This window comes from Ambystoma mexicanum, chromosome 9, assembly GCF_040938575.1.
Source record: "Ambystoma mexicanum isolate Mex_15411 chromosome 9, UKY_AmexF1_1, whole genome shotgun sequence".
NCBI classification, from domain to species: Eukaryota; Metazoa; Chordata; class Amphibia; order Caudata; family Ambystomatidae; genus Ambystoma; species Ambystoma mexicanum.
This window is the reverse complement of record NC_090931.1, coordinates 1,284,201,426-1,284,225,316: the sequence shown is the minus strand read 5'-3', so window position 1 is coordinate 1,284,225,316 and position 23,891 is coordinate 1,284,201,426. Positions and strand designations below refer to the sequence as shown.

At 45.5% G+C, this 23,891-nt stretch overlaps 2 protein-coding genes across 4 annotated transcripts in view; one reads left to right on the top strand and one right to left on the bottom strand.

Annotated features, from left to right (window-relative positions):
- The window catches only part of DTX3L (deltex E3 ubiquitin ligase 3L), a 380,419-nt gene extending 375,585 nt beyond the window's left edge, over positions 1–4,834 (bottom strand). Inside the window, exon 1 of the mRNA XM_069616627.1 lies at positions 4,605–4,834. The gene's annotated coding sequence lies outside the window, so the exon portion shown is untranslated. The remainder of the gene's footprint in view (positions 1–4,604) is intronic.
- Positions 4,835–4,863: 29 nt separating this feature from the next.
- The window catches only part of LOC138489062 (protein mono-ADP-ribosyltransferase PARP9-like), a 994,505-nt gene continuing 975,477 nt past the window's right edge, over positions 4,864–23,891 (top strand). For all 3 annotated transcript variants that reach the window (XM_069616626.1, XM_069616625.1, XM_069616624.1), the window contains exon 1: positions 4,864–5,038. The gene's annotated coding sequence lies outside the window, so the exon portion shown is untranslated. The remainder of the gene's footprint in view (positions 5,039–23,891) is intronic.

Here is a 23,891-nt window from a genome sequence, read left to right as displayed (position 1 = left end):
CCCGCGGTTTCCAGGACGATCACCACTCTGGCAGTGTCGTCACTTATCTGAATGGCGGGGGCAGGCTCCTAGAGTTCCTGGCCTGACATCAGGGAGCAGTGCTCTGCACGCTTCCTCACTACCCAGCGCTCCACGCCGACAAGAGTGGGATGTCTCCCTATTTCTGCCTTCAAGGGGGGCGGGCCCACCTCTGTCCCGTCTTCGCGGCCTGGCGACCCTCACTCCAGCTAGCTCCTTTCGTCTTCTTCGTATCGCCGAGATGCTCTTTTTACCTACGTCTCTGAATTGAGATCAAGAAAACATGGTTCCGTGAGGCCGAAAGCAACGCGTCAGAAGCCAGGCCGTGTACAGTACTCTTACAGCGTTGTGAGGTCGTTCACAAATAGCCAATGAAAACATTGGCTTCTTGAGGCAAGGGAGGATGGTAAATATTCCTATTAATAGCAGGGTTTGAAATTGAAGGGGCGCTGGGAGCCATTTAGCTTCTGCTTATAGCCTAGTTAGCTCAAAACCAACAGCTGCCAGGAGCTACGCAAGCCAACTAATCCCGAACTAACACAACTATGTGAATTTAACTTTGTTCATTTGGGACAATCTATAAATAAACATTAGGACACATCTATATAACATTTAAAGCATAAGGTGTCATAAATATTGGATGCAATTATATGTTTGCATTTTCTGTTGAAGTTAGATTTATGTAATGCAATGAACTAGCTCCGTGTTCCCTAGTGGTATTACTGCTGGATACCCAGGAGCTGCTTGTAGCTCCTGCACATTCAATCCTAATTTTTAACCCTTTTAACGGTTTGCCTGTCCTCCAAGGGGGATTCCGCTTGCCCTGTCCCCTAGGGAGTGTGTAGCCTAGTGGGCCCACCTCCCTAGTCCCAAAGGGGGTGGCTCCTTCTTGGGGAAGAGAGGACGAATTCCATAGATTTGTCATGGCCCCGGTCTTGCTGTTTTTTTCCTTGGGGGTGCGGGGGAGGATCTTTGAGTTGAAAATCGGCCTGGTGATGCCTTTTTTCCAGGTTTCCTGGGACTACTTAGATTCTCTGGCCATCCCTGGGTTTGGTCGATCAAGGAAAATGGTCCTTAACTTAAGTGAAGCAGTCCTACCGAGCATCCTGGATATGGGTTTATCCATAGTGCATGCCTTTTCGCCCCTTCCCAATTGGTCTCTGTGAGGGATGTCCTCCAGACTCCACTTTCTTTCCTTCTGGTTGTTGCTTGTGATTCTCCATGAAATGGCCAATTCTCCCACGGTTCTGGGGACAGAGGTGTGTCATTCCTATTCGGTTCAAGTATGTGCCGGTCTGATCGTAGATCGGTATTCTTAAATATTTTCTGTTTTGAGGAAGTACGAAATGGAAAGTAATTTTCAGATTACCTACCTGTAATATTCATTACACCTAGTCCTACAATTCTTCACTATTCCTAATCCATACATGCAATGTTGGTGGGAGATTCTGGATTTTTAAACACGTTTTCTATTTTTTACTTTCACCCTCCTAAAATAATTCAAACCCCAATGCAATCCAATGGAAAAACTCCATGGTCCTGCTTTCCGTTACAAAATCTTCCTCCCAGTGCTGTAAAATGTTGCCATGAATGCGAGTCCTACACTTCGTCACAGTACGGACACCCACTTCTCCTTCCCCGGTGGAAAGATCACCTAAGTACACTTATTATAGATCAGAGGATTATGGGACAAGTCAGGTGCGTCATACCCCATGCTGTAAGGAGATGTGGTTAAGAAAAAATAAAAAAAAATGTTGGGCAAGGGTTCTCAAGGCATAAAATAAGCAGTGTCGCGCAGCAATTTGCTATGCATTTCTGTAGGTTTGCTAATTAAATGGCACTTGTGTAGCAAAGTTAGCTATTTAAGTTACCATGTTCAATGAAAGCACAGCTCACCCTGCATTCCTCTCGCCTTCAGAGCTCTCTCCACCCTCCTTTCACTGTAAGTTTAAAGGGGCTAATGGAGAGAGAGAGAGAGAAAGAGAAAGAGAAAAGCAGTAATCGTGCCCTTCACTCATGTGCCAAACAGCCTGTGTGGGAGTGCTACGAACATTTTATATATATTTTTCAAATAATTGCAAACCAGAAATAATCAGGATAATACTGTTATTATGCAAACTGTTTCACGTCTGCCACAGACCAGTATGTGTCAGTCATTTTTTTTTTTTAAGTCTTTCAATTCCTTTTCTAAAAATGTATTAGTTTACATAATGCATAATTACAGTATTGCTCTGTAAAACACTGCATTGTCTCCATGCTTTACAGTGAAGTGTATCTAAATCTCAGTGTTAACTAGATTTCATTTTCTTGGGAAGGTGCATCATATTGACGAGTGGACACCTTTGAAAATGTACATGACCACGCGGCCAAATGCTTTGATGGCAAACAGAGTCCTGTGGCCTGCTGGTTGCATACAGATTGCAACGAGTGCTCACCCCATGAGCTGACCCTATACTCCTTGACATGCTATCTTACCATGTTGGTTTATACCCACTACCCTGAAAGTGAGATGGCTGCAAACTACAACATTCTGCCTAGTTTGCCCATTTCTCTGCCTGCTATGCCTTCCACTCTGCTTAGTATTTTACATAATTAATACACAAAGCTAACTTGATATTTCATTAAAGTAGCGATCAATAGGTTCATCCAGTCTGTACATCTACAGACCTACTGCAAAACTGTACACTGTAGTTGGCCTCCAGAGCTCACTTTGCTCTTTGATTATGATTACATTATATATTTGCACCTGCAGCAGAGAGAGCTGGCCAAACTGTTTTATGAGCCTTTTTATCATATCTATGTGTCCATTCATGCAGCTAACCTTTTTACAGACACTCACCCAGGGCTCAATGTATTTTAGCCCACTCGCATAGTCAATTAGACTTTAAGAAGGGCCAGTGCCATTTGCAGGGGATGTTGGAAACTTATTTAAACTTTACATTGTTTGCAGTAAATGTCAAATAAAAGTTTCACTGTGCATGACTGGCCTCTGGATCGCAGCAGTGTGCCAAATTAAAGTGGGATTATGTTGACATGCACCATTTTACAATAACAATTTGCAAGGCCTGACTTATCTCACTAATGTCTTACTTCAGCGTTATACAAACTGCTGTATTGTTGCTAATTTTATATCTTGGGTGCAAGTATCTTCTGGCGGCATTAAAAACATTAGTACAAAATTGCTAATCAAATGGGTTTGTTTGCTAATCAAGAACAATTTAATTAGCAAACTTTGCTAATCAATTTTTGAAAACTAATTTTTGCCTTGGTTTCTGTAAGGCGAATCGCCTTCCACAATACTGTGACAAGGAATTGTAGGTCTAGGAGTAATGAAGATTACCAGTAATTCAAACATTGGTTCATTTTAAGGTACATAATAACGAAATGCGTGTTTTCAAATTGTTGGGCTCTTATTTTTAGTTAGATATACTGCACAGCTTGTTGGGGGGAATAAAAAAAAAATCAGAGCACCCATACATACCACTGCACGAGACTGCCAGGTGAATTCTGGAATCTTTATTGTCTGTGATGTGGGATTGGCGGGGAACGATGGGGGAGACCAAGGTGGATCATAACGAGGCAACAAGCTAACTTTGGCAGTAGCCCTCTAAAGACGCTGTGCGTAAGGTGGGGGGGCTAATGCCCACAAAAATTAGGACAAAGTGCGCCAAATGGGCAGAGGAACAAGATGGCGTGCATTGCGATTGGCCAGTAGAATTTGAATCAATAGAAGGTACCCAATGGTGGCAGAGCTAAGCAGATTTGGCTCGGGCCTCCCTGCCACTCTGGAACTTGCGGATAACCATCTCCGGTTCCAGAAGCACCTCAAAACCTTCCTCTTTGATTCTGCCTTCTCGCCTCCTCTACCCTGCTCTCTCTCAGGACCTGGCCTACCGTCTGACTTCCGGGCCCAGCTACCTACTCACCCTGCTACCCACCAGCACTGCCTCCTGGCAATCCCTTGCACTAGGGTCTGTATCTGTAACCATACAGCCCCCCCCCCAACCCCTTCTTGCTGCGTTTGCCAGACACACCCTGTCTTGCCTTAAACCCAGCACTTGCTGGCTGCACTGCCATTGTTGGTTGTTTTTTATTATTTATCTGTTTTTCCTTTGCTCAGCACTTTCAACCTCCCACCTCCCCCCCACCCCCCATCCATGCACTTGCTGTGTTCTCAATGTCACTGGGCCTAGTAAGATCGTCGTTTGCTGTTCTCCCTTGTCTCATCGCACCGAATCACTTGTGTACGAGCGCGATACAAATAAAATATCAATATCAAAAGTACGGTCTCCGCCAATGTTAGCACTGACATAAGGTAACTCATGGGTGGTGCAAGGGAATATGTTATGCAAGGAAAGATGTATGATACTTTTCCGCAGAGTGGTGTAGTGCCAGTTGCGTAAAGTGAACGGGACGTGTTTATTTTCACTTGATTTGTCATGATGTAATACAAATTGAGAAGACCAAGATGTTGTGCTGCTTTTTGTATTAAAGTTGGCGCTGCTGAAGCACATGGCTGCGTAACGGTTACACTTGTCAACGTTAAAAGGGTGTGACTCAACAACAGCTAGCTTGCCCTTCCTTACCTGATTTAAGAGGGTTTGCATTTCCTGAACACCACTGATCTAACTTCGCGCCGCCTTCTTGAGCTCGGAAACGGTGGAGCACATTACTTAACGCCGAGTTATCGAAACATGGGCATCCGCTCACCGGCTGCAAAGAGTGGCCGCGCCTCGGTGCATGAGCGGAGGCCGTTGCCGGGCAATCAGTAAGTGCACAGACCTACATACACACCGCCCACGCCGTGCGCAGGGGGCACGTCGCCTGCACTGATGCACTACGACACTGCTTTCGGTTTCGCTTTCTGAGAACTGTCCCGAGAAACCAAGGCAGCTTTCCACTGGCCACTCCTTCTTCCGTGTTTGGAAGAGTTACAACATTCCGCTCCAGAGAACAAACTGCGCAGACTAATACACGAGTGACAAAAGTTTACGATTTTTAAAAGGAGAATATCCGTTAGGTAAGTTTTTAAGTTATGGTCTCAATTTTTCCATTGGAATGTTTATCACGTACTATTTTAGGAAACGTTTTCCAATCAGTCGTATTTCTTCTGGATTTACCACCTCAAGTATGTAATCAATTGTTGCATTTGTAAATTACTTATGTCCGCATTTCTCTCAAAAAAGGTTACACAGAATAGGGTTGTGGCCTTGTAGGGCAATTGTTGTTTTCCTCATAGGTTTCCTCACAGTAATGCTGCACAGTAACTTGAACAGCAGGTACAGAAACAGCCGCCCGAGTAATCAATCAGTGCTTTAAATGGGACATGAGCAATCTAGCTGTACGTTTTGGAAACTTGTTATACTTTGTCGTGTGAGATTCTATACTCCGGGTGGCTTTTAGTCACATATTAGCTAAAAGCACAAGACAGCAGGCGGGGAAGGAGCAGAGCAAAATAATGATCAGTTCTATGGTAGAAGTTCTACCTCTGTACAGAGTGGCCACTTTGGTTGTTACTATGTTCTTTGCATACATTTTTCAAATCAAACTGAAACTAAAGCAAGTTCACTTCTCGCTTTACCCACATGATGGGGCATTTAAACTCTATGCGGACAATGGCTTTGTCAGTGCCTCACTAAGGGGGGAGGCTAGATTGTATAAAAACTACAGAGGCAAGTATTATGCATTATTTTCTTTTTCAACTGATCAGGCAGCAAAGAAAAATATATATTTGACAAAGCTTGTATTGCATCCTAACAGTATAGCAAATAAACGCAACATGGAGTCCCTACAATCAGGACGGATCCCAGCATAAAAAAAGCCTGTGCAATTAGTCCCTCTCCACCTTTAGTGCTCTGAAACAATAGCATAACTTCACAGTGAAAATATGATCAGTGAAAAATAATATATCTCGCCTTACATGTCTGACTGCAGCGTAGGGGGGAAATCCAATCTCGTTTTCAAACCTATCACTCCTTGCTAACCTGCAGGAGAACAAATGTAGAGGGGTATCCCCATCCATTAAATCTTGTTAGAAAGAATAATAATCACCTTCTCACATGAAAGGAGGACACAACACGTCTTACTTAAAACTCTTTCTTTATTTAACCAACTGTCTCTTCCTCCCGAGGCTCCTCCTCTTCCTGCATCATCTCTCCCTTAAACCTTTCCTTCACCTTCCCCTGACAATATCTCCTTACGTCCATGTTACATTTCTTCAATAAGTCTGCATGGCCTCTTGACAGTTTGCCTGGGTCGCCCATCTGCCATGTCTCCCGTCTGGGGGCTGTTCTCGCTCTGTTGTCCTTCTCCTTAGGGCGCCCTCGTCTCCTGTCCGGTGTCTTCATCAGGTTGAAGTGTTTGAAAAACAACGGGTTCCTTGTGATGGACCTTTGTGCGTTGGCGGCCGTTATCATAGTCCCTTTTATCTCAGTCACTCTGTTGGGGGGGGGGTCGCTGTTGTATCGAGCATCTGTCTTTCTTTGCATGCGGTGCTTTACCAGCACCTCTTCTCCTTCTTCAAACTCCTTGTCCTTTGCTCCCCTGGTCCGGTCGCTCCTTTCGTCGCCGCATCCTGTGCCCTCACTTTGTCTTGCAGCATCATCCACTCTCTGGTTCACTCTGGGCTATGGTGGTCCCTTGGCGTAGGTGCGTCCTGGATTGGTATGCCCTCCTCAGTTCTCCAGGTGCTACTCCGGTCACTGAGTGTGGCGTGTTCCAGTAGTGGTGGAGCATGCGGCACACGGCTTGCTGGATCGACATTTCTTCTATGGTCGCCTTCTGAATGGTCCTCTTGATAGATGACATAAACTGATCTGCCATTCTGTTATCCTGTGGCCACAATGAGGTTATCCTCTGGCGATTGAACCGTAGATGTTTCACAAATATTTGTAACTTGTGGCCATTGAATGGCGGTCCATTGTCAGTTTTAATGGTGGTTGGATGCCGCACTCGCTGAACACTTCGTCCAAGACCCCATCGGTCTGGGCAAAGGCCGTGGAGGATGTGCGTTTGACGATAGGGAATCTGTAGAACTCTTCAATAATTTTTTTTTTTTTTTTGTTTTATTGGTTAATCATAGGTAAACCTTTAACAAACCTCAAATAAAAGTCCGAGGAACAAGAGTCCAAAGTTCCTCTACTAAAGTATTATTTGAGTTCCAATCGGTTTAGTTATCCCTCCAATGGAAGTCTTTACCGCAACAGATGCACCCAGTAGTCTTTAGGGCTCCTATCTCTCCTCCATTTCCGTTTCTTCCTGGTCCAGATTTAGGGATTCGACAAACTTTAGTGCGTCAATAGTTCGACCCACCTTTTCCGCTGTTAGAAGGCGTTCCCAGTATTCTTCTTCTGTTTCCATCGTGATGTTGCTTATATAGTTGCCCAAAAACGCTAATCGCTTTGGTACCAGAACCGGGCATGTTAGCATCACGTGTCGCACTGATTCAAGTTGGTCCTTCATTTTGCAGAACCTGCAGATCGCTGATGCTTTTTCAATGAGCCGTCTTCTCAGCTTGACCTCTCGGGAATACCAGATATTTAATCTACATCGTAATAGCAGATCTCTATAATGTTTAGATGGAAATTTCTGAAGATATGGTGGGAGAATATTTAATGCTTTGCGTTCCCAGACGATGTTATGAGCCCAGTTTCCTGCCAATTTAGTGACCTGGGTTTCCTCCCAGTCTTTTTCCCGCAGAATTCTTTTGGCCTTGTCAGGATTACACTTTAGAATTTCCAGTGAGATACCTAGATGTTCTAAGGTATCCTCACATCTCTTCTTCCATTCATGAAAAATTATATCTTCATTGGGCATACCAGGTCTTGCTAAAACATTAAATGGCTGCGCCGGTTTGTCCAAAATACACTTCCGAAATAATGAAAGAGATTTCCACACCGTGATTGAAACCATAGATTGAAGTCTAAGTTCCGATCTTATCAGAACTAAGGGCAGTGAGTTCGGAAGATGTAAGATCCTTCGCCAAAAGTAGGCCTCGCACAGATTCCAGCTTTCCCATCCCAAAGACAAAAGTGCCTCTGCTCCATATGTTAACACTGCCACCACCTTTTGCTTATAAAATGTGATGATTGGCTGCAATGAAAATTTTCCATATCTATAGTGCAGTAGGATTCCTTGATTAGTTAGCGCTGCGAGTTTCTCTCGAATAAGGGTGTATTGTGCTTGTTCATTGCAATTTTTATTTATCCTAATACCCAGGTAGATGGAAGTATCCACTTCTTCAAGTTTCTCTTGGTCCAGCATCCATATCTGTCGTTTCCCTGCAGGTTTTTTTCCCACGACTTGATTTCATGCACAGTATCATTGATTTCTTTACATTGATTTGCATGTCATTTTCTTTCAGATATTTGTTGAAAGCTTCAATTCTACGTTGCAGACCAATAGGGGTCTGATCAGCAAATACTGCATCATCTGCGTATAACATCCACGGGACTTCCATACCGTTCACTTTTGGAGGGAACGCACGGATCCTTTCTTGGGATGTCTTCATATCCGCCATATAGAGGACAAATAGAAAGGGAGCCAGAGCACATCCTTGTTTGATTCCCCGAGTGGTATAGATTTTTCTAGATAACCCTCCATTAGCAGTAATTTGGACCTGGATTGAGGTATTAGTATACAGCGCTTGGATTGCTGCCAACAGGGCGTTCGGGCATCCCCAGCTTCGCAATTTCGACCATAGTCGCTCTCTGTTGATACTATCAAATGCCTGTTGGAGATCAATAAAAGCCAGATAAGTTGTTGCATTGTCTTTCAAAGCCTTAGCTTTTAAAAGGTTTAACAAGAACAGGTTTAGAGATGTCCCCACCCCGCTTATAAAAGCGGTTTGTCTTTCATCTAGGATGTTGATTCTTATGGCCCATTTTTTTAAGTTCATTAGTAGAATGGCCGCAAAGAGTTTCCCAATAGAGTCTAACAAGGCTATTGGCCTATAATTTTTGGGGTTAGATCGATCCCCCTTTTTGAAGATCGGAACTATATACGCCTCCGTCCATGTTGTTGGAATTTGCCTTTTTTTTGCTATTTTTTGAAAAGGGCATAGATCAAATCCGTCCAATCTCCGCAGTTCTCTTTTAGCTTTTTGTTGGAAATGCCATCCGGACCTGTTGCCCTGGAACTGCTGAGCTTTTTAATAAGCATCCGTATATCTTCTCTGTCAAATTCAAAATCCCATGCTGAAGTCATATTTCTTTTTTCTGGGGGTGTACCCATGGTTTTCCCCTTAAACAATGCATTATAGTGCCGATACCAGTCCTCCTCTGAGACTTGATTTACACCAATTGCCGACTGATTCAGATCTCTATTATTAATTAAGTCCCAAGTACTTCTTGAGTTGTTGGTAGATAGTGCCGCCAACATTTTTTCCGCGTCTCTTTGAGTTCTTAAGAAGCGGGTCGAGCGCAGCCAGTTTTTATAGGTTTGCCGGCATTTCCGCAGGAGAATCTCTTTCACCGGGGAATTTTCTTTTTTAATACGTTTAAGTTCTGCTCTATATTGCTTCCTTTTAGTGACCACAGAATCATCGTACGCATGCTTTCTTTAAATTTTATTCACTTTTGCTGGTTCATACTTAACTACAAAAGCTTCCAGGAGCCATTTATATTCTACTGTCTCATCGCCTTTGTTACCCGCTTCTTTAAAGTCTTTAACCAGCTTCGGTATAACTTGATTTTTAAGTCTCAGTCGGTTTCTTCCCCAGGATACTTCTGTTTCCTTCCATTTTTTCATCGATGATGGTAATGTGATATTCCATGCTAGTTCAGTTCTCAAGAGGCTGTGATCGCTATTTGCTTGTTTGATTATTGTAAATGTTTTGATCCAGGGTAGCGTGTTGTTTCCGACAAAGCAGTAATCTAAACAGGCCCCTGTTTTACCGCTATGCCATGTATTCGCACCCATTAGATCACCTTGGGTCTGACTATTTAACATCCTCATGTCACGAGTACACATTTCCTTTGTCCAAAGACTTTCTTTACCTCGTAGATTTTCTATATCTCTTATTTTAACTTTCTTGTCAAGGAGTTTGATATTCAGATCCCCATTTAGTAAAATTAGCCGTTCTTTGTCTTCAATCATAGATTTATCTATTGCATTCATGATGGTTTTTAGATAATTTTTCTGGTTCGGCATATTTTCACTCCAATAGGTATTGATTAGAGTCATCGTCGTCATTTTTTTTTTTTGTTGATTATTTGTCATGTTCTCAGATTTCTCCTTAGTGTCTTCTTTAAGGTTGATTGTTAATATCTGCACATAGGGATTTGGGATCACATGTTCCAAAACTTGTAGTGACGAGTCCAATTTCTTTAATACCATGAGGCCTGCATAAGGTCTACCTCTAGGGCCTTTCTTAGCCGGATTAAAGTAAACTTCATAGCCTTCACACATAGGTGCTTCACGCAGCCACGACTCCTGGATCGAAATTAGGTCGTAGTCAGCCAGGAAATCACTTTCCATAGAGAATAAGTGTTGAAAGCCTCGGGTATTCCATGAGGCACAGGAGACCGATCTTTGCTGGGCCTCCTCACTCTATTGCTTCTTCTTAGTGGTGCTCGTATTCTTTGGTTCAGGCCGCTCATTCGCTTTCAGGCCTTTTTTGTCCAATGTAGAATTACCCTTCTTTGGGTTATCCGAGTTGTCCACCGTAAATTTCAGATTTTTCAAATTCTCATCTGAGAACTTCAGCGAGGTGGCATTTGCTTTCTGAGATTTAGCATCACTCTTTATTTCCACCTCCTTCACTTTGTCACTTAGTTTTCTGGGCCTTTTCCCCAACTCCTCCATATCTCGTCCTTTATTATTATAGTCCTTCACCATATATTTTTTATTATTGCCGTCCTCCATCCCCACTTCCCTGGGTCTCCCTTTGCCCCTTGTTGTTTCTTTTGGATTCTTCAGTTGACTACTGCAATCTATGTCCTCCAGTCGATAGCCCTTTAGTTTAAGGCAGTCTTCAGCCTTTAGGAATTTTTGTTTTACTTCCTTTGAGACGAGATGTAATATTACTTGATCCATCCTTCCTTCTTTTGGGAATTCCACAATTCTTATATCGTCAGCTGAAATCGCTCTGAGCGCTGGAGTTTGTTTGCATAGAGACATCACGTAGCATCTATTCAAGAGGACCTTCCTCGGCCCCTTCGATGTAGTTCCCAGTTTCACAAAGTGGTCTTTGGAGGAGGGTGTTTGCTTATCAGTTAACGACTTTCTACTGTTCTTACTGCCCATACGATCCTTTTCTCTACTGTGACTTCTTTGTTTTAGACTAGGCTTCCTTGGTTCAAAGTGGACGGTTTTTCCCTTATGAACCAACTCCCTCCTTTTGTCTTCTAGTGTTTTAAACCTCGAATATTCTATTTCCATGTCATAATCATTCCAAGGCGAAATCGTACTTTTTTCTGTTTCTTTCCTAGGTTTACTAGATCGATCTTTTTTTTCTGTCTGCTTGTCCTTCAGATGGCAATTCAGCTCGTCCCTCTCCCAGTTGTCAATTGTTTTCCATTCTGACGGCGTGATGTTTCCCCACCCCTCTTCATCGCTGTTATTTGAGAAAAGTTCGATTAAATCACTCAAAACGGCTGATTGTTCCAAGTCCTCCATTTTTTTCATCTGCTGATGCCACAGATGTTTTAGATGCAGTTTCCCCCTCGGCTTCTATGCAATCCAAGACACCCATCACGAGTTCTCTTCTTGGCTTCTTGGTACACTGTGGGTTTTCCCTTCTCGGTGGTGTTCTTAGATTCCTCAGGAATGCTCTAGATCCATTCACCTTTCGTTTAAGTGTTTCGTTTTTGGTTTTTTTCCCCTTTTCTTTAAAATTGTTTGCAGGCAAGGTTTCAGGTTGATGTTCCTTGGATTTATTACCCGTACCTGCAAAGATAGCAAAGCTCAATTGCTCTTTTATGGGGGAATTGTCTTGTTTTTGGCCCTCCTTACTGCTCGGGGAGATAAGAATTACATCTCCACATCGCTGTTCTGGTTCGATGGGCTTAGTGACTTTTCCTTGTTTCAATTTCATTGGCCCGTTACCTCGGTTAGGCTGTTCTACAACTTGCAGGTCCAATTTACTTTGTTTATGCTGGGATCTCATCCATTTACAGTCTTCTAATACTGCTTCCATAAGGAGTGATTTATCACTAGCGTCCCTTCTGGCCAAGTCACCCAGACGATTTTGCCAAGTCTGAGTTTGTTCTGCTTCTTTATCTACTCTTGAGTTTAAATTCTGTAGAGAGAGACCCGTTTGCCGATTTGCTTCCTTAATTTGCAGAATCGTCGTGGTTACCTCTTGGACTGAATCTTTAATGACTTCATATAGTTTCAGAAAAGGAGCCAGCGAAATATTCAATGAGGTCATCAACACTTTTTGAATATGTTCACTGTCCTTAGCTCTCTCAATTGCACAGGCCTCACTAATAAGTTGTATTATTTGGTCTTTTTGAAGGAGAGCTGGCGGTGTCATTACCTCATCCATTATCGAGGTCTGTGTCATTTCAGATGCCCTATTGTGATCGTTGACCATTGATTGTCCCTTAGGGTCTTGATGTCGCTTATCTGAAATGGATTTGGTTTTCTCGAAGTTGGTCATTTGCAGTTGATTGATGGGTGACTGGGAGTTCAAAGTAGACTCCACGTCATCCATCATACAGGGTCCCCCTTTGGTTTGATCCCTGTCCAGAGCGGCCATCCTCTCATTTATTAGGGAAAAGCTTCTCCTTTTTTCCCTTTCAATTTTCCCCGTCAGTATCATGATATCATACTTGATTTTATTTGCCAGACTTAAGTTAGTCAATTTTATTGGTGATTGCATCAAGTTGCTGCTAGTCCCCGGAGTACCTGGGAGGGTCATTCCTTCCGTTTCCATTGGACCTCGCTTATCTAGGCAATTCTTTGGAGGGTAGTTCTCATTACAAACTGGCACTTCAATCGATAACTCTTCAAAGTGCCCATATGTACAACTCCTCTCGGTGACTTCTTTTGGTTTTGAGTCTTGTTGGGCTACCTGGTTTCCATCTTGTGTTTTCTGAATACTTTTGACCTTAGTTAAGGGAGCACAGTTATCTTCTCTATAAGGTTGAAAAATGTCAAAAGTTTCTAGGTTTGACCCCCTTGGGTTCAATTGTGATATTTTCCCCTCCTTGACAGTTGTAGAATCGACGTGGGCCTTTTCCCATTGGGCCATTTCATGGTCTTCCCAATGATCTCCAAAATCCTCAAACACTTGAGGATCCTTGCTCATGTAATTGTGTGTTTCCCTCTCCCCCTCCAGATTATTTGCTGGTTCTCTTGGTAATTTAGGGGAGGTACGTATACATGGCTTTTCCCCAACCTCTTGTGAGCCTATCATACTTACCTCAAGTTCGATGCCTGTTTGATTAGATCTTTGTATCGGGTCATCACCTAGTTCACCCGAAGAGGGGGTCTCTTCGCTAGGAGGTCCCGGTAACGCCTCTCTCATCTCTAGGTTGCTTTCAGGAACCTATCCTTCGATTATTTCCTCAAGTCCCATATTGTCTAGGTTATCCAAGGTCTCCCCTGGTCGATCTTCCAGTGGGAGATGGGGCTCAGCTGGGTTCATAGTATAATCATTAGGAGTAGTGACCCTCTCACAATGGTGGTTTCCTTCTGGCTTCCCACTAAGGTGCGAACATCCCTTTACATGATCTAATGACCTTTTGAGTGTTGTAGGTTGAGCTTGACTTCCGATTTTCTGGGGAGTTGGCTCACCAAGTGAAGGAACCGTACAGGCCATTGGTTGAGTCGGGGTATTTGGTACTAATAAGAGAGTATCTAATTTTGATCTTATAGGGGGGCTAATACTCCCCATGTCTGTAATATCCCCCACAGAACCGCTTTTTCGCTTTTTACAGAAAGGTAGACGAGTCTGTTTCAGCATTTGCGATTTTTGGGGATATTCATTGCTCTCAGTCACCCCTGGGAGTGACGCCAGTCTTTGCCTTACCTGCAGCCTTGTTCTTAGCCCCGTTTCCGGCTTATTTGAAGCTGCAAGGAATGATTTCATCCCAGCAACTATTTTGAGTAGGGATCAGGTGTAGGGGTATGCGCAGTCACCACGCCACCAAACAGCCACACAACAGCCGACGCCCTCTACTCCTATCGGGCTCAACGCCGCGAGGGTGCGCTGTCTCTGCTTTTGTGGCAGAGGATGTCACGTGAGCGGTCACGTGAGCCACAAAGCTCCGCCTCCTCCAGGAAGCGAGCAGTTGTCTGTGGCTGCCTGTGGGTGCGCGAGTGATGGCAACTCCCAGCGCTTATTCCAGGCACAGGCGCAGCGTCCTGCAACTCCCAATGGTCGGGTAATGCGCGGTTCAAGGTCCGTTTTCCGAAATGAGAAACTCTTCAATAATCACCAAGAGGTAGTCCCCTGTTTCAAGTGGGCCATAAAAGTCCATTGCGACCCCTCTCCATACCTCTTCGGGGATGCATGTCGGTTGCAACAGCAGTGGTGGGTCGCTTCTTGATGCACATTGGCATGGTAGGCAGCTTCTCACGGTGTCTTCCACCGTAGCGTCCATGAGTGCGAACCATGCTGATCACCTTAGTAAGTTCTTGATTGCCTCCACCCGCGGTGTCCTTCATGAGCCTGCTGCACTACTCCTCTGTGTAGAGACGACGGGATAACTATCCTGCATCCTCTCAGTGGTAACCCCTGCTCGGAGACTGCTAGTTCCATGCTGATCTTGGACGTGCGTTCCAACTCCTGTTGGCTCACTCCCTCACATTGGCGCGATAGCCTTTTAAAGTAAAGTCCCTCCATTTGTTCAAAACGGTGATGGCCCACCTGGTTGACGGGTCAGCCTGTGGCGCTCTGGCTATGTCCTCAATGGTGAATGCGGGTGGTAGGGCCTGTTCTGTGACGTTGCATAAGTATTCTGCATCGCCCCCCATGGCAACGGATCTGTCGTTGCCAGGTGTCTTCACATATAGTCTGCCGGGTTGCTTTCACCTCATCAAAACAGGTCCATCCCTGTTCCTCTAAAACCATTAAGGACCACATTGACACCCTTTTTCTGCAAACTCTCCTTTGCCTCTGGCTCTTTCACCACCCCTCTTGAACACTCCCTTGTGCATCCTCTCCTCAAGAATTCCTCTGCTGATCCGTCATGTAACCACATCACCCACTCTCTGCAAACTACTGCCCAATTTCCATTACAGCCTTTTTGGGCAAGCTCCTGGAAAAGCTAGCCATCTCTCAGCTTAATCTCCATTCCGACTCTGTTGGCTCCCTCCATGACCACCAATATGGCTTCAGAGCTGCCAGAAGTTTGGAAACTGCTCTCCTGAACATCTGTGAAAACCTGCTCTCAAACCTCTATTCTAACATTCCCTCTGTCCTCATCCTACTTGATCTCTCCTATGCGTTCGACACGGTCAACCATGCCACCCTGCTCAATCGTCTTTGTGACAACCTCGGTATCACTGATCATGCTCTGGCCTGGCTGACCTCTTTTCTCTCTGATCGACCCTCCCAGGTACAACTTTGGTCCTTCCTATCTTCTATCTCCCTCTCCACATGTGGTGTCCCCCAGGGGTTTATTCTCTCGCCCTGGCTTTTCAACCAATACCTGGCAACTCTCGCTTACTGCATCTCAATGTTCTGCTCAACTTTCCAGTGCTATGCTGATGACACCCAACTCATTTTCAGGCTTCCTTCAGCCTCCTCCTCTCCTTCTCTCATCTCTGATTGTCTAATCGCCATTCAAAATTGGTGTGCCGCCAATGACCTATGTCTAAATGCCAACAAGACTGAGATGCTCCTTATTGGTACACCATCTCCATCCTTCCCTCTCACTCTCTAGCCGGCCTCCCTTGGCCCTCCTCCCACCCCCAACTACACGGCTAAGAACCTTGGGGTTATCTTTGACTCTACACTTTCCTTCTCCACACACATCTCTGATGCCTCCAAAAAATCTAACTTTTTACTTCCCCTCCATAGAAGGGCTCTGCCTTTCCTCTCCTTCCCTCAATAGCTCACTGTCTCCCAAGCTCTGGTTCTTTCCAGACTGGATTACTGTAACAGCCTCTTTCTAACTCTACCTGCCTCCACTCTCCGCCCTCTGCATCTAATCCAGAACAGGACTGCAAGACTTGTACTTGGCCTCAAGCCCTGGGATCGTATCTCTCCAGCCTTGAAATCCCTTCATTGGCTCCCAGTGGATGCAAGGATTCAATTTAAAACCCTCTGCATTGTGCACAAGGCTTTCTGGGGCCTGGGTCCAAAATACCTTCAACTATCCCTCCGTAAATACCTCCCTTCTCGAGCCCTTCGCTCCTCTACTTCAAACTCCCTCAGGGTTAGTCGTTTTGCAAAAAAACGAGCTGGGGGTAGATCCCTGTCTTCGGCTGGTGCCTCCCTTTGGAACAGCCTCCCGGCCACCTTGAAACTTGAGGAAAAACATCTTCGGTTCCGGAAACTTCTCAAGACCTTCCTCTTTGCCTCTGCCTTTGCCCCCTTTCTCCCCTGTTGATCTGTTTCTTCTCATGGCATTGTGCACCTGGCCTCCCTCTGTTCTTTCAGGCCCAGGTACCTGCCCACCCTGCCACCCTCCTGCACTGCCTCCAGGCCACCATCTGCACTAGGGTTCTGTATCTGTACTCATACAGTCCCCCTACCATGTTTCTTCGGCACTTATCAGATATACCTTTCTGACTAACGTTCACCTGCCACTTGCTCTTTGCATTACCATGGTGTAAAGCCCTTATTTATTATTTATTCTATTTAATATTTATTGATGTTTTCTCTCCTCTGCTTTGCACTTTCCACTCCCCCCTTTTCCTTGCACTTTTCCCCCATTTTCCTTTCCCATGCACTTGCGATTTCTTAAACGTCACTGGGCCTAGTAAAATCGCTGTTTTTCTGTTTTTTTTCTTCTCACTTGTTCCCCTCCCTTTTTGCCTGGTCGCGCTCTGAAACACTTGTGTACGAGCGCGATATAAATAAAATATCATATCATTTAATTTCCTGGTGGGTGGACAATGGTATAGTTATATTCTTGGAGGCAGATAGCCTGCCTTTCGATCCTGGGGGGCATTTTCGTTCTTGGTTTGCCAAACAGTGATAGGAGAGCGTGGTGGTCTGTCACAAGGGAGAACTCCTTCCCCACTACAAAGTGATGGATGTATTCCCACGCCCATACTGCAGCCAGGCTCTCTTTTTCTGTCTGCAAATATGCCCTCTCCATCGGAGATAGGGACTTGCTTGCGTACGCTACGACAGAGCTCGCCGGGAAGTCTGGCTTCTTGTGTTGGGCCAGGATGGCTCCCAAACCGACTGGCTAGTGTCAACCACCAGTTCTGTGTGCCATCTTGGGTTGAATTACACCAGATGTGTTGCTTTTGCCAGTGGCATTTTGATTGCGTCGAACACCTTCTGGCATTCTCTTGACCACTTGAATGGCTCGTCCTTCCTTAGGAGCCGTCGCAGTGGCTCTGTGGTGGTGGCGGCATATTTCTGTAGATATTGAGTGCAATACTCTGCCATTCCTAGGAAGGATATGACTCCCCCCCCCCCACATGGTTGGGCTCCTGCAGCTTGTTAATAATGTGCAATTTCGCTGGGTCGGGCTGCATTCCATCCCTAGAGAAGATGTGGCTGTAGAACCATAGTTTTTCCTTACTGATTTTACATTAGTCATAGTTGAGGGTGAGTCCTGCTGTCTTCAGGATCTCTCACACTTCTGTTAGTGCCTGGACATGCTCCTCTTGTGAGGTGCCGTACACCAGGATATTGTCTGAGTAGTTAAATGCCCTTTTGACAGGGAGGAGCAGGTGCCTGATGGTGTCCTGGAATATCTTTGCGGCAGAGGAGATCCCAAAGTTCAACGGCTTGCACCGGAAGAGGCCATCATGGGACGCAAATGTTGTGATTCCTCTGGAGTCTGGGTGTAGCTCCAGCTGGTGGTACCCCTGATTTAGGTCTATTTTCGAGAACTTTGTTGCACAGTTCAGGCTGACAATCATGTCCTCTTTCTTGGGTCCTGGGTGTCTCTCTCTCTCTCTCTCAATGGTGCTATTTGCCACTCTCATATCAACACAGAGGCACAGTATGTTGCCGTCCTTGGGTACCATCACCAGGGGGGATATCCATGGCGTGGGCCCAGTCGCCTGTTCGATGATATCATTATCCAGAAGCTGTTGCATTTCTCATGAGACAGCGTCCTGTAGGTGGAACCCCACCCTGCGTGGGTCTTTTGCTGGACGGGCTGGATTTGTTTGTTGATGTGGAGGCTGATTACTGTCCCTTCTAGTTTGCCCAACCCTTGAAATAGCTCAGGGAATGTGTCTCTGATTGACTCCTTGGTAAGCGGTGTCACCGCTAGGTGGCATATGGACCCATAGCCACGTTGGCCTCCAGTGCATATCACCATGTCGTATTTTTTCCTTTGAAGGCAAATGATTTTTCAAATTGGCCTATTGACTGGAGTGGTACGCTGGCCCCCCATTCAAAAATTGCACTGGATGGTATTAGCTCATGGGTGTTTCCTGAGAGTCGGAACTCCTGTTCTCCCATAATGTTATGGTTGCCCCAGTGTAAATGAGGAACATGTGTGCGACTGCGTCCATCATCACCTTGGGTGCCTCACTGTCATCTAGTACTCACATTCATCTGGGAATTCAGGGTTGTGTCTGTATACTTCATCCCAGTTGAAGTATTGATCATCTGGATAGCCATAGATATCCCCATAGTATTCTGATCTCAGCTGTGCCTCGTTTGTGGGGCTTCATCGTATTCCGACCCTGTTCCATTGCTCTCACCGTCCCCCCTCGGTTTTTGTAGGTAGGATTGGGCTTGTTGTGGGGTTGGTTGTGCCAGCCTGTAAGGTATCCTCCAATTAAATTGTGTCACCTGTGCTTGGTGAGTCGGTGGGAATGGCCTCCTTTCTCTGCAGACTATCTGGAAGTGCCCTTCTCTCCCGCACCTGGAGCACCTCAGTGTCATTGCCAGGCACAGCCCTGCATGAGGAAAAAGCTGGCTGCATCGGTAGCACAGCCTCTGGGGGCAGCACCCTGTTCTCGGCTGTAGGTATCCCTCTCTCTGTGGTCCTCTCGGTGGCGTCTGGTGGTCTGCAGTATTTCTCTTCCCATCTTTCCCACTAGTTAGGGCTGCCACTGTGTCGTCTCTATCTGTTTTCTTCTTCGGGGGTCACAATTGCAGGGGCTTGTATGTTGACCCTCTCATGCACCCTCGCCATCTCAATCACTTCGTCAATCGTTAAAGGTGTCTTCAGGAGCTGTTTTCTAAGCACAGACGACAGGCATCCTTCAATGATCCAGAGCACGATCGATTCGTCATCTGGAAAAGCGGCGAATTGGCAGTGTATGAATTCTTGTCGAAGCCATGTAATGAACTCCACCATCTTGTGAGATGCCTGGTGACATTGGTTGAACACGTAACGCTCATGATTCCGGTTGGGTTGAATCACAAGCTTCTTGTCCAGGGCAGTCACCAGTGCTTCATAGGTATGTCACTCTTTGGGCGGGATAGACTTGATAATGCAGTTTATCTCCATCCCAGCTAGATTGGTGAAAATGTCCTTCAGTACCGGCAACTTCTCTTCCCCAGCTACCTTGATGAAACCAGCGAATTGATGAAACCAGCGAAATCCTCAACCCATACCGTCCATCTGGGTCCTTTGTCTGTTTGAGGCTGGAGACTGAATGGGGCAGGTTTCCTTAGGAATGTGATGCTGCTTACGGTGTGTAGGGGTGCATCTTGACCCCCTGCCTTTCCTGGTCTACCATGTCTGCTGGGTCTGTGATACTTTGGCGTGCTGCTGGTTTCAAAGGGGGTCTGTGTGATGCTTAGGTCTTCCGCCCTCACTTCCTGGGTGTCCACTGCTGGCGTGTAATCGGCCACTGTGGCCACTATTTATTTTCTTCTTTATGGTGGGCAGTGCAGGGACCCAGTGGGTGATTTTGTGGCTGCTGTGGTAATGGTGCCGGTGCCTCACTGGATGTCGTGTGGCCTGTGGCGCTCTTTGCTTTCTATCCCTTGTTCGAGGCTTCAGTGGGCAGGGCTTGCAACCTTATCGCAAACATTGCCAGCACTCGGGAGGAGTTTGTTTGCGGGCCTCCTGAATGGTCTGTGGTGCTCTTTTTCCTCGTTGCCCCCTGCGGGGCTGCGGTGGGCAGGGCTAGCTGCCTTATTGTTAATGGTGCCGCCGTTCGGAGTCTGAATCTCACATTGATGTGGCCTGCAAGGTCTCCTGGCATTTGCGGTCTCAGCTGCTGCAGGGGTGCTGGGACAGGGCACCAGAAAGGACGCTGGCACGCACGCACAGCAAGGATGGCCCACTGGCCAAAGGATGCCGGGTGGCTGGAAGGATGTGTGTGCACACACAGAAGGACGGCATCTCGCTGCCTGACTGAAGGCGGTTTGCTGATCCCTTGTTTTACCCTCATCGCCAGTTGTTATAAGGAATAATCACATGAAAGGAGGACACAATACGTCTTACTTGAAACTCTTTCTTTAACTAACTGCCGCTTCCTCCCGAGGTTCCTCCTCTTCCTCTTACTGCATCATCTCTCTCTTAACCATTTCTTTGCTGCTGCCTCCTCCCTCACAACATATCTCCTCATTTTAGGTACATCCCAGGAATAAACTTTGAAATATTTGACTTCTTTCCATCCACCAGTATCTGAATGAAGAGAAAAGAAATTGTGGGTGATAGGTACAGAAGCCAACACAATCGTTATTAACCTGACCTCCAAAATGTAGGCAAAATAGCAAAATATAAGTATCTGGTAATTCCACTGCATACTCGAAGAGGGAGGGAAACTTCACGTTTATTTTGTCTCACTGGAGTGGGAAAATCTGTGTGAAACACTAACAATTACCATAACCAGTAGTTCAGAGGTCACTACGGACAGTATTGACTATGACAGCTCCATTTGAAAAAAAAACATGCAGAAAGTCTAATAGATTGTAATTGCTATTAGCATTCCAGGCGCAGATAAGAATATATCTGATGCTATAATGCAGAACAAACTTTCGTTACCCTGTGTGGAAAAGCAATGTCTCTGCAGCATATTGACCATTCATATGTAGGGCTTGTTTGAGAAGACAAGAAGATTGCAAAAAATGTAATATCGTGCTGGTTGAAATTAGAAGAAAGGTAAGGCCAAGGATGAGGTGTACACCTTGGTGACAGTTACCACTATGTGATTTGTTGGGGGCATGGGGCGGGAGGGGTTTTCAATGGGATTGTTGGTTTTTGGTTTGATGACTGGATTTACAGAGTAACAGGGATGCTGCCGAAAGTTTGGGTACCCTTGGGAAATGGCTGAAATTAATATGGTTACCCTAAATTTTCAGGGTTTGAACTCGCCAGTAAAATGCTGATCGATATTGCTGCACCTGTCTGAGCTTAAGGCCACAGTGGTTTTTTCTCCAGGAAACACACATACTCCCTAAAGACGAAGAGCGCATGAGGCATAGGACTTTTCCTAAGCAATACTTTGCATCCAGCGGATCTAAGATGAAAGGGATGGGGATACTATTGAAGGACGATGTGGGTTTCAGAAAGCAGTTCTTGTATAAAGACCCTGAAGTGAGATATCTGGTGCTGGCAGGGACGCCGGGGGACCAGATGTTCACGTTGGTATCGGTCTACACCTCAAACGAACGACAGGATCATTTCCTGGCCACGTTACTCCAGAAAATAGGGTGCTGGGGTGAAGGGGAAGTGGTGGTGGGTGGTGACTTCAGTTGCGTTATGGACCCCAAATTAGATAAAACATTAGCCTCAACACACAATGATAACAGATTTCGGCAGGCCCTAGGGAAATTCTTTAGAGATCTGAACTTAATAGAAGCCTGGTGGTTTTTTCACGAATCAGAAAGATACTATATACACTTCTCTGCGGCACAAAGGGGTTATTCCAGAAAAGATATGGTCCAGATCTCATCCACTCTAGCTCCCTAGTCACGGCAATAGAGATTGTGGTGCAGTACCTTTTGGATCACGCCCTGTTGCTTTTTCAAATTGACATGCACAGACCCCAAGAAGGGTAATGTAGACAATGGAGGCTGAACGAAGTGATCCTTAAAGACGGTGCATTAAGATCCCATGCAGAGAAATTAATTACTGACTACTTTAGGGAGAATGACACAGGAGCAGTGGATCGGAGACTCGTATGGGATGTGAGCAATGCGGTTGTTAGGGGGGGATCTTTTTGTTGTTGAAAATAATCGTTTATTAGCATTTTATAACATAGTAATGGACATTACAGGGCCGCGGTTGCATCAATTCAATAACACACCTGGCTGCCCTCCATTTGCTTTACTCACCCGCAACCTTTTCTCCCTTCCCCTCCCCCGTCTAGAACATAGCACATAAAACCATTAAATAATGATGTGAGATTTGAGGCGACCGCTAAACATAACCATTTCCACCATGGCTCTTTCCTTCACTTAGCTTAATTACCATATTTAGCAAAAAAGGCAACCCCATTTCTCCAATCTTAACTCTGGATTCATTCAGGATATGCGTCATATGTTTCATTTCATATATTCCCAGATTGACCAGAGCCATTCTTTTTCAGTGGGGACTTTGTTTCGTTTTCAAAATTGTGCCACACAACATCTAGATGCTACCATCATGGTGTGGGTCATGTGATTCCATTGGTCTTCCCAGTCATTTGTACCCCATACCCCAAACAGGAGGCCCCATGGTGACAGCTCTCGTGAGTTTTTCGTCAACCCTCTTGATCCATGAGAGCACCTCCGCCCCCCCCCCCAATAGATCTGTATCTGAGTACATACCCACCACATATGGTAGTAGTCAGCATTTGGGTGTCGGCATCTCTAACACCATCAGTCAGCTCCCGGGTACATCTTGGCCAATTGGGCCTGGTGGTGGTTTCAACGGTGTATAATCTTAATTGCTTGCATGCTATATTTGGGGGACGCCGAGGATTGTGTAACCCTCCTGCACATATTGTGCCATAGGTCTTCTGTTATTTCCCTTTGCAAATCCCTGGCCCATCGTTCCCTTGCCATCACCTTGAAGGGGTTCCCTCCTCAATAATACTTTATATAGAGATGCTATATGGCCCTTTGTGTCTCTGCTCTGTATAAGTGCTGTGAGAAACTCATGGTGACACAAGTAAGACAGACATAAATGATCACAGTTCAAGGGTGTTTATTGAGCAATGAATAATGGTATGTGGGTTGGAAAAACTCCTAATGTAAACCTATATCTAAGATGGGCACAGGCGTCGACCATCAAATGAAAAATAAGGCAGACCTGGTGGCACTGTGTCAGAATTAAAGGGCCTATACTAAGAAACCTATTGCCAAACCTTACAACTATTACAGAAAAGGGGTGTGGGATAGTTCTCAAGCAAAGAAAGAAGTGTTCTCAAATAATAAGTCAGGATGCAGTTGTTTGGGTCGCCCTTCCCCACGTTTTAGCACTGCGTAGGATGGAAGCTGGTGGAGCACAGTACAGTCTTGGGCTTCTCTAGCACGAGACAACAGTTCCAATGGAAGACAGTCTTGTGCTTCTCTAGCGTGAGCCGACAGTTCCAATGGCCGTTCTCAGGTCCGTCGATGGCCAAGTTTCATTTCTCCTGAAAGTCTCTTGGCTTTGGGGCCTGATGTGTTTATATAACCAACAAAACAAAAGTTCCTTTGACAAATGAAAGTTCATTCCCAATATTGCTCGGGTGATGGGTTCACCTTTGGTCCCCCTCTTCTGGGCTGACCCTTTTCCACTCGTATTTCTTTACCTCTGTTATTCTTTTCCATTTATTTACATTTGTATAGCGCACAAAACAGCCCCTGGGCATCACAGCGCTGTTACTTGTAATTAACTTGGTTACAGAAAGGCAATTTT